General features: G+C 33.6%; 1 protein-coding gene across 6 annotated transcripts in view; it reads right to left on the bottom strand.

Moving 5' to 3' along the window:
- Positions 1 to 2,200: 2,200 nt before the first annotated feature.
- LOC110832984 (uncharacterized) overlaps positions 2,201 to 13,824 on the bottom strand; it is a 108,006-nt gene continuing 96,382 nt past the window's right edge. For 4 of the 6 annotated variants that reach the window (XM_022070510.2, XM_022070509.2, XM_087351276.1 and 1 more), the window contains exon 18: positions 2,201 to 13,253. The gene's annotated coding sequence lies outside the window, so the exon portion shown is untranslated. The remainder of the gene's footprint in view (positions 13,254 to 13,824) is intronic. The other 2 variants (XM_087351274.1, XM_087351275.1) reach the window with 2 other exon arrangements.

Raw genomic sequence — 13,824 nt, 5'->3', positions numbered from 1 at the left:
ATCTCCCGTTTCGGTGATATCCCTTGGCCGCCTCACTTCCCTGACCTGTCCGTATGTGACTATTTTTTGTGGGGTTACCTCAAATCAACGGTCTACAGAAACAAACCAAGTAACATCCAGGAACTGAAAGATTCCATTCGTCAGGAAATCGCTACTGTGGGTAAGAGCAATGCAGAATTTCGAGGAGACGCTGCAAGAGTGCGTACAGACGGAAGGGCGTCACTTGACGGACGTTATTTTTCGGAAGTAATTCAAAAATTTTAAACAAAAACTGCATTGTAAAACCTTTATTTCTGTGTAATTAAAATTTTTTAACTTGAAAATCAACTGAGTTGTTATTTGAAAAACATGCGTGTCCTCTGCCGCACCCTATATATTAACTTTCCAACTAACAAACCGAATAATTAGCAATTACAAAGTTGACCAAGACCCGCTCGCACAATGATTGTGATCTAATTTTTACGCAAGTATAAAATGCAAAATACAGAAGCCGGGGTTAGACATAAGAAGCGGATGTCGAGGGACAAATAACAGCGTGACATCGTTAGACGTACCAGACTTGAATATAAGCGCCCAGAAACGTACATAGATAAAGTAGCTGTGTCTATGATTCAGTGTCAGCACACAAAACTCATCGTTCATACTCTAGCAAGTCGTTCTGGCTTCAGTGATAACGAGAACAGTACGAAATCAACAAACGTTACTCTAACCAAAAATTGCATAAAATCAGTCACGTAACACAGAATTTAGTAAGACTTTACCGTCTTGGAGACGACTTTGTTAAAAGCCGCGTTCGAAAACAAGGTGCAAAAATGTCCGTATTAGTTTCTCCATGTCTGTCTCTCCTTCTGTCCGAAGAAACAACTGGAAAACTGCTAACCGGTTTTTAATGAAATTTCCCATTGGAGAGTTTTACTAAAATGTCGACACACGTGAACTTTGGTTGAAATCGTACAACACTAATGGTCATTTTAATGAAGACCTACGTGGATTTCTGTGCGTGAAAGTGACGGGTTGGGGGATTCCCGCGTGGGAATCCGCATTCGGGGAATTCCCAGCCAACAGCGTAACCACACGGGAAATCTTTGTAGACATCGCCCAGCTATACCCACACTCATATACACTACCCACTTTGATCACAGAAAATTCAAGTCACGGGTGGCATTCACAAAGACCAAGTGTCAAATTCGGAATTGTTAAATTGTGCGTACATTAATTTGTTGAGAATTCCTGCATTTTGCCACACCCTTCTGGAAGTGGAACAGAACTCCAGTCGATGAACCTAACATGTAGACAGTTGCTCCTTATAGCTACTTCCAATGAATATTTTACTGTCAGTACTACAGTAGATGAAGAAGGAACGAGATGGTCATGAAAAATTTCAGGGTATTACCCTCCTGGTATTCACCTGGAGATACTAACAGACCCATGAAATTAGTTCATTAGGGTAGCTGGCTATAAAATGAGATAAAAACCTGGTACTTTCCAAAAACACACTGCAATACACAATCCTCTACAATACTTGAGACACACACAAATTTTTTATCTTTCGTTTTAATAAATCATATACTTTAGGTTCAAATTCATTTAGGGATTCAGCATTACAGCAATAAACTTCATGAACTAAGAAAATGGGATTCTGTAGGTCTATGATTCGAAATCTGTGATATATACAATCTACAAGCATAATAAAGATCGCATCTCTTTTTACAGTGATTACAAAATTTCCATTGCTTCCAGATATCGGTACATAACTTAACCCTTTGGAACATGAAACTCTGACTTCCTTCTTAATTTATAGCCGATAGATAATTTGGAAAGACAAGATATTTGGTGACATCCACAGCAAGTATGTAATCTTGAGTAATTTAGGCTGAAATAATGAGGTTGGACTGTAACCATACAGTAGCAACTTGGACAGTGGTAATCATCTCAGTATAAATAATCTGATAAAATTTGAAGAAAATTTTCAGACTACAATCTGATGTAGTCTCAATATCCTTCAAAGATCAAATGTTGTCATGCAAGTTAAAATGTCTAAAGTGAGGACTACCATACACTCACACTCATGAATATGGTCTTTATTTCCACAAGGTGACTGGAACTGCATTATAACCTCAGAAGAAATGCCGTAACATTTTCAAATGGGACATTCATAAGCTTGTTTCTGAGAAAAAAACCATGAATTAAAAATAGATCATTCATAAAATGTGCACTCTTTAATGTACCGTTCACACGTTCATTTACACAACAATGTAAGTTTCAACACAAAAGCATACAGAGCACTTGAAGACAAATCATGGGCTGAGGCTATTTCCTGATTCCCTTCCTCATACATCTGAAACAAATCTGGAATGATTCCGTAGAGTGGCCACCAGTGTTCAGTAGACCTTAAAAAAGACTGATATTTCACTTCATGTATATAGAAAGTGACCTTAAAGTTTCAATATAAGTCAATTAAGGAGTTTTATTGTATTTGCACCTTACATTCATTTCACACAGCTACGCACTCACAAGGGAACCTGTTCAATTGTTACCTTCTGATTGAGCCCCCATTTTGCAGTATGGTAGTGGAATCTCCACAAACTTCTTGCCTAAAACATTAGGTGTAAACACTTCATAGTTTCTTTGAAATACAAAATTAATTTTCCACTTTCTTCACTGTTACTTCATAATTCCAGTAAAAGGATTATTTCTTCAGTGCACCATTGTAGCTCAGTTAGTAGCATGAATGCCTATGGTATGGGTGACCCATTTTCTGCTCCCATGTAGGCTTTACATAAGGACCAGGTTTGTAATCGGTGTGAAGCCATAGAGTGTAATTTCTTTTTACAGTTTTCACATTTATTTATATTATTTTTCCCTTCATTCACATTTCAGAATGAGAGAAGTGCAGTTGGTTTCTTTGCTTCTTCTGGTTTGTCTTCATCAAACACAGATGATGCTTGGCAATTTGAAGTTTAGGATTTGCCTTTCATTGTAATTAAATTTATGTTATGATCCACACTTTGTCAAGACCAACAGGCAACTAAATGTGTCTTTACTGTTTCCTGTGCTCCTAACAGGTCAAATTTTCCATTCTTGCAAACACAAATTTTATAGGGGCACTCTGTCACCACAGAAGAATAAATTGAACACATAAGCGCTTTGTGTAAGAATGTAAAATCTGGTGATCAGATTGACAATGAGACATTCTGAAAAGGTAGTGCATATTAATAACGCACTTTCAGTCATAACACACTGAGAAATTAACTAAACTCCTCACTTTCAAATGTGAATAAACGAAGAAAGAAAATAAATAGAAAGACAAAAATTAGATGAAATTTTATGGCATTCAAAACAATTACAGATCTGGTAATTAAAAAAAGAAACAACATACTTGGAAACTGAACCCAGGTTGCCTACACCACAACATGCAATCTACCAAATGAACTACGATAACAAACTAAAGACTTATTCTACTGGACTCAAACAGAAACAGTAACAAAAGTGGAAAATAAAATTGTGTATTACAAAAAACAACTGAGCAGCTACTAATTATATTTTGGCCAAGAAGTCAGAGCACGGTCCACTACCACACTACAACACCAGAGCTGAATCAAAGGGTAACAATCGACTGGCTCCCCATCAGTTACTTCAAACTCTGTACCCTTTAGCATCAAAATAAAATGGGGGCATTCAAAGAATATACATTTAATTAAGTTTACATCTATTCTTATATGATCAAATTCTGCTGCTTTTTGCACATAAGAAATATTAGAATATTTCTCTAAAACCTAATGACCACGAAGGAGCAGCATAAAATTATACAGGAATACAAAAACTTAAGCATAAGTAATATTTGCAACATTTAAATTACAGTAAAGTGTTTCAGTGGCATGGAACAAAAACATCTTATATGAGTGAAATCTCCACTGTACAACTCTGTGTTTGATGGTGCATCACCATTATGTTATCATCTTTTCTTAGTTCATGAGTAATTTTAAATGTGTTACAAGTTTTGGTGAAAGATGGTCCTTAAATGAACATATTCAGTGTTTTCTTACATAAAAGAAATGTTACTTTAAATTACCATTAACATACTCATATATAACAGAATATCACAATGTAACCACCTTGTTTTGGTTTGTAGGTAGTTTAGATTTTGTTACAGCTTTTATAAAAAGATACTTTTTAGTTGAAGTGATTCTGCATTCTTCAACAAAAAAGAATGCAACTTCAAATCAAGTGGACAATGAAAATTTTGCATAGAACAGAGCATCACAATGCAGTCACATTGTTTTTAATTCACAGATAGTTTGAAGTTAGAAGTCTTCTGGGTTGTAGCACCATGTAGTCTGTTATACTTTAACCAATGTTTCAGACGTCCTTGCTGTCTCCACTGCCCTGATAATGGAGGCAGCAAGGACCTCTGAAACAATGGTAAACTCCTACCAGACTACACAGTGCTACAACCCAGAAGATAGCCATCCTAGTTTAAATCATGTTACAAATGTTGGAAAATACTGTTTCTTAGCATGTTTAAACTGACTGCATTATTCAACAAATTAACTACTTTCAATTGATTGACATAAAATATTTCTTTTTACACATATGCACTGATGAAAACATAATGAAGATTATGATGAGTTAAATACAAAACTGGCTTTAAATTTTAACACTGTAATACTCATGAGTTGTATTTCACTTAAGTTAAGCTACTAACAAACTTACCATCATTGTATAGTATTTTACATCACACAAAATAACTTCGGGGTCTTGAAGAACCTGAGATCTCTCCAAACACATCAGTAAGACATAAATATCACTAAAACAGTCCTTCAAATATTTCCACTTGTTGAAAGTCTTGAATCCAGGATCATGACAAAGACGACTATTAAAAATCAATTACACATTATGTTCATAATATATTATTACAAATTAGAATTTTTAGGCCTACATATTATACTAAACATCTTTATGACTGTTACTGCAGGTAATAAGGTTATAAAATTACAATAAGAATTTTATAAAATGTATATTCAAATAAATAATATATTAACATTAGGCAAACACAAATGCTATACAGAGAGCTAATGAAATATTTTTGTATTACCCCAACAATTCTAATAAGTTTGTTTACATTCATTATGGTGGAATCTGAAATTAAACCCATCTGATACACTGAGTCCAGCAGTTAGCAGCCAAGATTAGTATTCAGAGGGTCACACATTCAACTACAGCTGAATCCACAACAAATGTAAATAAAAATATGGTAGATAGAAAACTTAGTATGATGGCAAAAGCCTAAAGATATAGTACATTTAAGTCCCAAAATAATACATACAAAATGCACCACAGGCAATGGATAACAGTCATGATATCAGAATGTCTTATGCGGTGAGTACTATTTCATTAAAATATTTTATGTACTTGATTTAAATTAAATACACAATATATTATACATTTGTCATATGCTTCTCTGAACTCAAGAATATGCAGGAAATATACACTCAACAGTTTTCTTGCATTACATGTACAGAAAATAATAATTCCAGGAACTCCACTCGTTTGAAGACGACTCTACTAGCCCAAAAATTGTGGCATATTTAAATATATAGACAGAATATACTCACAGTAATGACTATTTTATAATATTACATGTCAAAACAAATTCTTACTACCGCTGGCAAATGATAAACACATTTTTTAAAGATGTAATATACCACCAAAATTAATGTTACCTCTAACATATCCATTTGAAGTTTACTTCCCAAAAGGTTGAAGCATATATTCCTAATTGGAAACAGGACTGTATTCTTTCTATGACCTGCAATGCCCAATACCACTGGAGAGGAATAACATATACATGTAAGCATCAAACAGTATGAGAATTTGTTCCCTTCAATTTTTAACTTTATAAATACGGAAGCTTAATTAATGGAAAACACTCAGGCAGCCTACAGTATTTTCACCTACTATTTATTACTGAACAATAAATAATTTTGTTTAAGGATCTCACGTCTCCACTGACAAGCCATGGGCAGTTACAATAACGAAATGTATGAATACTGCTTCATGTTCCTTGTATAATTAATTTAATGCTTACATATAAAGCATTCATGTGTATAGAATTTTTGTAATTAAAAACATAAGAGAACAGCATAATCTAGAAATCGTTTGGCTGAAAATCTATTCCATTACTTGCATCTAAAACTCATCATTCAATATAAAATATGCCCCCACGTTTATCCATGGCCAATTTTTTATTCAGTCAATATTGGTCCCAACAACCTTAGACAATTCACCCACCCAACAAACTGGATATTATGCAAAGACCTGTTTTATATTATAATCAAACTTTTTTTTTAAAATAACAGCCAAATGATTGCTAGAGTTATCCATTTAGCAGATACAGCAGTCCTACAACAACAATGATTCTGACAACTGTGGATTTCCCATTTGGGTTCATCTTTGCCAACCATGTTATTATTCTTATGTATCCACTGTTTTTAATTTGTGTACACATAGGAATAAATAGTGATCTGTCAATATTATTCACCTATCTCAGCCTACTTCTACCAAGTTATCTTTTCCCCTTGGGTTTTATGACAAAAATTTGTTTGTATTTAGGCTCTGATGAGTGTTACGAGCAGCTGCAGTTCCCTTAACCTACAATTTCCCATAGGGCCTTGATCTTGCCAATGGCAGTGTGTTTCAGGAATGTAACCCATGTGGCTGAAACCAAAAAAGCTTTAATACATATATTATTAAAAATACCATTTTAAAATTAAATAAATGCACACATTTGGCAGTTGATGACATAAATACTTATTATATAGGCCCTTCATACTCAACATACTGTTCACATAAAACATATGTGAAATATTTCGCCACAGTTATTTCTGTTTATGTAGAATAAGTTTCAGCAACCATTGTGCATACAAAATGTTATACCAATTTTATAACTCCATAATAATACATATTACATTACTGTCATAAAAAAATCCTTAATCCAACTTAAGTATTTCAGCAAATTTTAGGTGTCCATATAGGTAAGCCCAAAATCTAATTACTCGTTAACAGATTTCTATGACATAAAGCTATAAAAGAACTTAAAAAAATATTTCAAATTTTATTTGCATACCATAAAGTGAACTTTTTGATATTAAACTGTGAAGAGTTATCAGGCTAAAATAATTCTTCCCAATAGAAATGACAAAGCCAAGTAAAGTAGATTAAATTTCTGCTTAGCAACCACAATATTTCATTGAACATCAAAGGGTTTCAGACAACATTTATGAAGATATGAACTCAATGACATAATGAGCTGGCCTGATGGATTATGGATCCAAAACACTTATAGGGAATTAATTTAAATATTTGAAAATTCCTGTAAATTATCAGAAATTTTCTGTACAAATGATCATCTGTTATCCGATAAGTAAAATACTAAGAATTCCATTTTCTGGCATTTTACAGATATTAAAGTAGCATACAACAGATTTTAACTTATACCAAATTATTAATTTCTGCATATAAACTATTTGAAGCCACTTAACACAACCTACAAATTAAATTTTCTGGTACAAATTTAGTGTCCACACCAATGTTTTTTAATGTTATACAGTAAAAAAGTTATCAATGTGTTCTTTTATACCAACACAAATGCAACTCCTTCAAAGAGTGTGGGGAGGAAAGTAGATCTATTATGTTGCCACAACTATTAAGTTAGGTTATGTTATTTTTATTTATTTAACTTCCTTGACTTTGCTTTAGTTTCTGTAAGTTAACAACAATGCTTCTCTGGAGCAGGGAAAAGAATGGAGGGACCCAATGCAATATCTGCATTAAAACAGTCAAACAACATCTTTCTAGTGAAGTGGAGAACCATTATTTAAAGAAATGTTGCAGCTTCAACCAAATAACTACTAGACCAGATCCTGTTAAACGGAGCAGTCCAAGCACAGCAAACTGGATAAAAAATAAAAATTTGAATGAAAACTGAAATAACAATAAACAATCTAAAACATCTGTATCAAATTTAGGGATGAAGAAAACAGAGAATTTTTCACTCCAGTAATCTACAAAGAAGCAAAAAGAGCAAATTAAATGCTGCCCATTCTCTGTCCCTTCTAAAAAAGTTCTTACCTTCAAATGGTACAGTCAACTCCTGCCTTGGATACACCAGATAGGTTGCAAACTACATTACTACAAATCCCAACCTGATAAATTATATTCCAACTGTCACATGTCATTCAACCCACAAAATGTATAATGCATAGATGATGCAGATATGGAGGTCTGTTTCTGTGAATGACAAACTGATCTATCCCTGTGTTGGTAATCTGTTTTACCCCATCTTAGCTAAGAATTTAAATGGCTCCCATAATCATATAACCTCTCTGCAGATGTCTCTGATAAGTCTAACATGATTAATGAAAACAAATAATAATGTTGTATATGTTGTGAAGACCCACTATTATGGGGTATCATCCTTGGTATTAACAATTGGCCATAACAACTTTTTATGACAAATCAGACTAAGTTACATTTTCTTCCAAAACCCAAACAAATAGAAAGTAATATTAAGCTTACTTATTTTCAAACATTGATGCCAATTTGATGGTGCCTCTTGTCATGATTTTGGGTTAACTAAGTCTTCAAAACAGATATGTCTACAAATTATAATTTTGGCTCTGAAAAAGAAGGAAATACTACTGCAATGTAAAGGGCAAACCATGGTTGTCCACAGGATGTTAATTTGAAGTTACAAAACAAGTTACTGTTTTAAAGCCACTACCTTTATGGGCACCCATGTTTTTGACTGAAGTCCAATATTCCATCAATGTGAGTTAATATTCCAGCAATAGTGTTGTGCTTCTCACAATACAAGTTCATTTCCCTAAAAATGTTATTACCAGAAAGTATAACAGATATACTTCAATGATTGTTACATCTTCAAATACACTATGTGGAATACAAATTCAACAGATCTCTTTCAAGATTATAGTAATGCACTTACTTTTTTTAAATATACAATAAACCAGTTATTAAGCTTCTGCAACAATACCTGCATTACATACTGAAAAATTATTAGCACCATTTATGATTAGTATTTTCTAAACATCCACTTTACTTTACTTGTTTGCATTATGTTTGTTCATAGCATTATTGCATTGCAGAGACTGTAATCTTTCTTGTTGCATTTGGAGGAGTACAGCTGACCTCCTAGTCTTTGTAGCAGGTACACATTTTCAGTCCAAGAACTGACAGACATAGATTACATAAAATATTCTTCTGACCATATTAGAGAGAGGTTAGGGTGAAAATACAAGCAGCAGAATTTCTTAGTATTCCATAACAATGATTCTCATCCCAAAGAAATTTGAGCCTACTATAAGGAAAATGCAACAAGAGTAAAGCATTTTTGTAATTCCTGAACTTTCCTAGGTCACTAAGAGTCTGTATAAAATTCATCATAAAGTTAGGTATGTAGGCCCTTAGCCTGTTTGTGCTCTTTTCCTCTCTAATTCACATACAACTAGAATAACAAAAACAAGGCCAGATTACAAGTATCTTTTCCAAAGTTCAGAATGTCTCAGTTTAATAAAATAACCAAATAACAAAAGTGGATCTGATGTAATTCAGAATCTAAATACAATCTGTAAATGAATCATTCCACTCACACCAGAAGTATATTTTTTGTTACTTTTTCATTCTTTGTTAGTATATCATTTGACAGTTGTTACTTTTGAGGTCCACATTATCCATATTACATTGTATTGTAGTAATTTCAGTTTAACCTTTATCATATAGGAACAGTATTTCAATTCCAAAATTAAAGGGCTACCAGCTGGAATTTAGTTTCAGGGTTAATAATTTGGTTGTATGCTACTCTGATGCATGGCCACCTCCACTGTATTGATGATAAAGTTTAAATACATGATTGAGAATTAAAATATACTTGTCTATATAGTTGAAATTAATGTTATGGTAACAAGTTAATTCTAAAACCATCTTTTATCACCAACACTACTGAAGTTAATATTTCTGAAGATGGCACAAAAATTTGGAATGTTGCATTAATGTCATACATTAACTTACCTTTGAAAAAATCAATTTTAATTTAAGTAAGTCCAATGTGTACTTTAAGGCCAGATAAAGAACCAACAGATGAAGCAAAGGGACATACTTCCATTCTCAAAAACAGTATCCAGTGTACAACTTTGGCTTTCACAAGACAGCTGCGTTGAATGTTTGGTGTTAACATTCAATGTGGCTCTCACCTAAAAGCAAAAGTTACACACTGAACTCCAGCAGCAAAAATATACTGATAAGAATAATTCTACCCACGTTTCCAGAGCCAATATCATGAAGAATTTGTATGCATAAAAGATGGTTCTTAGGGAAGCACTTAGATGGGATATATTATTTTAAATCATATGTGAGTAAAGAATCATCAGTTCTGTTGGATTTTCTGTCACATAATTAATTTCAGAACCATTTTTAAGAGCTTCCCTGCTGCTGTATTTGCCTTAATTTTTAAAGACAGACTTTTTACAGTTATCATTTAGTCATTCACCAAAAATTCTTTAACATGTATTATAATGGATGGAACAAAATACAAATCAAGTACATAGTATTACAGGAACATAATGCTTCTGGTAAATCATAACACTCTTTAACCCAAATGGCAACATGATATGAAACACTGCATGGTGTATGTCATACTATAGATGGCAGCAAACATTGTTGTTAAGTTCAGCATTATTGCTCCACACTTGGCTGATTCCTGATTTAATTCCTGGTCCAGAGACCAGTGATACTGACATAATTTTTAATGTCTTTCTTCAGCTAATCCAGGCAATGTTGGGAAATTAGCTTAAAATAGGTCATGACCCCTAAAAATTTCATTACTGAAAGCAGCAGTTAACATCAATACAAAGTTTTGATGTTAACAAGGTCAAAGTTGAATCATCCTCAAGACCTCCTTTCTTGATTCAAGTCCTGATTAGTGCTTTTTTCATCCTAATAAATTAATCACCATACCAACAATTACAATATGTAAAATACAGACAAGTAGTATGATTTGGGTTCTAACAGTGATGAAGACTTCAGTGTTGTTCTGGGTTGTGATGCCATGTTGACTTGTAGGAAGACACCAAGATCGAGACAATATATTTCTCTGAAACTCTGGTATCTACCTACAAGTCCACATGGTGTCATAACCCAAAAGAACAGTGACAAGTAGTGTAATGTTTATGGCAACAGAACAGCCTTCAAAAACAAGACTTCCTCATTCAAAGTCAAGTTTGGAGGCAAAGTACCACCCATTGACCTGGGTTGTTTCATATTGGCCATTTGGGTTTATTGTAAATCTAGAATGATAGTTGGCAGGGAAGAACTATCGAAGTACTCATAGAAAACCCTGCCCTACTGCTAGTTTGTCTACCATAAATCTCACATGATCTTCTGTAGGATTAAACTATGAGGGGGCAACCAGAAATCATATATCTTTGTAAAATGGTTAACTGAATCCTTAATACTGACAATACACCAACGTGTGACAAACGATTTTTATATGCATTCCCCATCAAGAGTGAGACATCATATCATAGGATGATGACTTTTTCTATACCCTGCCTACTTAAGTCACTGCTTTCACTGCTATTTCTACATCATAAGTATTAAATCTAGCCTCCTGGATGCTTGCCAATGCTACAAACACACGAAACAATATCTTGGAATTCAATGATTTAAAACAGATGGCAGTATGGAAGCAGCAGTGAAATAATGGCTGAAAGAACAGGACACTGGCTTTGATGGACAGAAGCTACAAAAATTCATCCAGTTTGGGTTATGACTGTATAAAAGTTTGACACAGACTGAAGATTTAGTAAATCACTTCAAGATACATGCTCTGTAAATTTACTTCCTGAGTATTTGTCATATAAGCACACATCCTAATTATAAAATGTTATCAAGAAAAGCATACTAGCATTATAGAAAGACAAGTAGAGTGTTACAGAAAATCAAATGAAAGAAGAGTTATTTGGATGAGTCCTTTTATTTATCTAATTGTATAATCCTTCACATCAAAACAAATGCATATTTAGAGGACTATTAACTCTAAGAGCTGTTCAAAATTGAACTACAAATCTGAATAGGAATTACGAATTCTTTTCACTTACTGCATGAAGGTTCTGAAACTGCTACTGAAGTAATTTAATTTTTGTTTTGTCTTTGTCCACTGGAACTCCTCAATTTATGTTTGTTAAAAATAATATCTTTCCCTTCAATTTTGTTAATAGGAACAGCAATAAAAATTTCAAATATAAATTGCATATATAAATAAGGGACACCTTTATTGTAAATACTGTTGATGATATTTATGGTTTCAACAACTTTTTCAGTCCTAAAAAACTGATAAAAGTTAGTATCATATGATACGTTACCAGAACAATGACCAAGCAGGAATATGAAGTACACATTTTTAAAACTTGTGAACAGTGGAACCCAATATGAACACTTCTCAATCTAAGGTTTTTTCCTCATTTATGGATCAATTTCAGTGATTCTAAATCAATAGTCTTGGTGCTCAATTCCGTCCATTGAACGGTTTTCTCAGTGTTCAAATTCATTAAATGAGAACTTCAATGTAACTGAAATGGAATATGCATTCAACCCATTTAGGAAAATACACAATATCTACACTTCAGCTAACAAAACATTTCCCAGACTAAAGAATTCCTCAGTTTTATGTATTATGTTGTCTTATAAAAGTAATGCTCTTCCTATGATCAATTATTCACTATACCATGTATGGGGGGCTGAATTATTAACCTCAACACCATGTGGAGAAGAACAGTTAGTTTAAGAACCTGCTTGTTGAAGGCCTGGCAAAAAGTCCCCAACAGAAACAATTTGAATGCACTGCTTATACAACAAAATGGTTGCCAAAGCGGTTAAAGAAGATTTAAATCCCAGAAGCAATTAGAATAAGAGGTTTTGATGCACAAACCCCACAGATCATATTAAAAAAGACTGGAGCACCTGTAGAATTCATAGAATAAGTTCACATACTATATCTTTATATTCTAATATATACATATCTTTTTTGGTATTAGTGAAGCATTCATTGTGCATTTACTTACAACTTGGTGTAAAACTATGGAAATGTTTAAGTGATAGCGTGCAGTTTTGTCTCAGGAAGAAAGCAAACTAATTCATGCTGCCTCCTTCAGAGTCAAACACCCTCTGGTCCACAAAATCTGAGAACAAAGAAAAAATTAAATAATACGTATTTCTTTAAAAGGAAAATAAACATTATAATAATAAACTTACAACACCTCTGAACCTGGGTGGAAAATTAAAGCACACACTTTTGATTCATTACTCTAATTATTCATAGTACTATCTGGTCTCAACTGTCATGTAAATAAACCATACTACTTGGTATATAAAGCGAAGCTTTCACAGTGACTGAAGTCGATGAAAGACTCTCGGGCTACAAGCAGCGTCAGGTGGTTGAAAGGTTGAATAAACCGTATCTTCTGCCAACTGATTACCCAGCAGCCCTAAGGATGAGGACAGAGACTGTTCTCGAAACGATGGCAGAAGATATGGTTTATTCACCTTTTAGCCACCTGATGCTGCTTGTAGCCCAAGATTCTTTCATCATACTAGTCGGTATTTATGTTTAGTGAATGATTTCAAGATAGAGTCTGTTGTTTACCTGCATACATTAGAATGACTTCAATGCAATCAAGATAAAAAGTAAAAAAGTAAAGCTGTCCCACTATACACCATGTAGACACTTGGCGGGAGTTGAAGTGGCACATC

Source organism: Zootermopsis nevadensis, unplaced genomic scaffold (genome assembly GCF_977971745.1).
Source record: "Zootermopsis nevadensis isolate Lab colony 2312 unplaced genomic scaffold, Znev_1.0 Znev_ptg000018l, whole genome shotgun sequence".
Taxonomy (NCBI): Eukaryota; Metazoa; Arthropoda; class Insecta; order Blattodea; family Termopsidae; genus Zootermopsis; species Zootermopsis nevadensis.
Note: the sequence above shows the minus strand (reverse complement) of the source record. Positions and strands in the feature narration are given on the sequence as shown.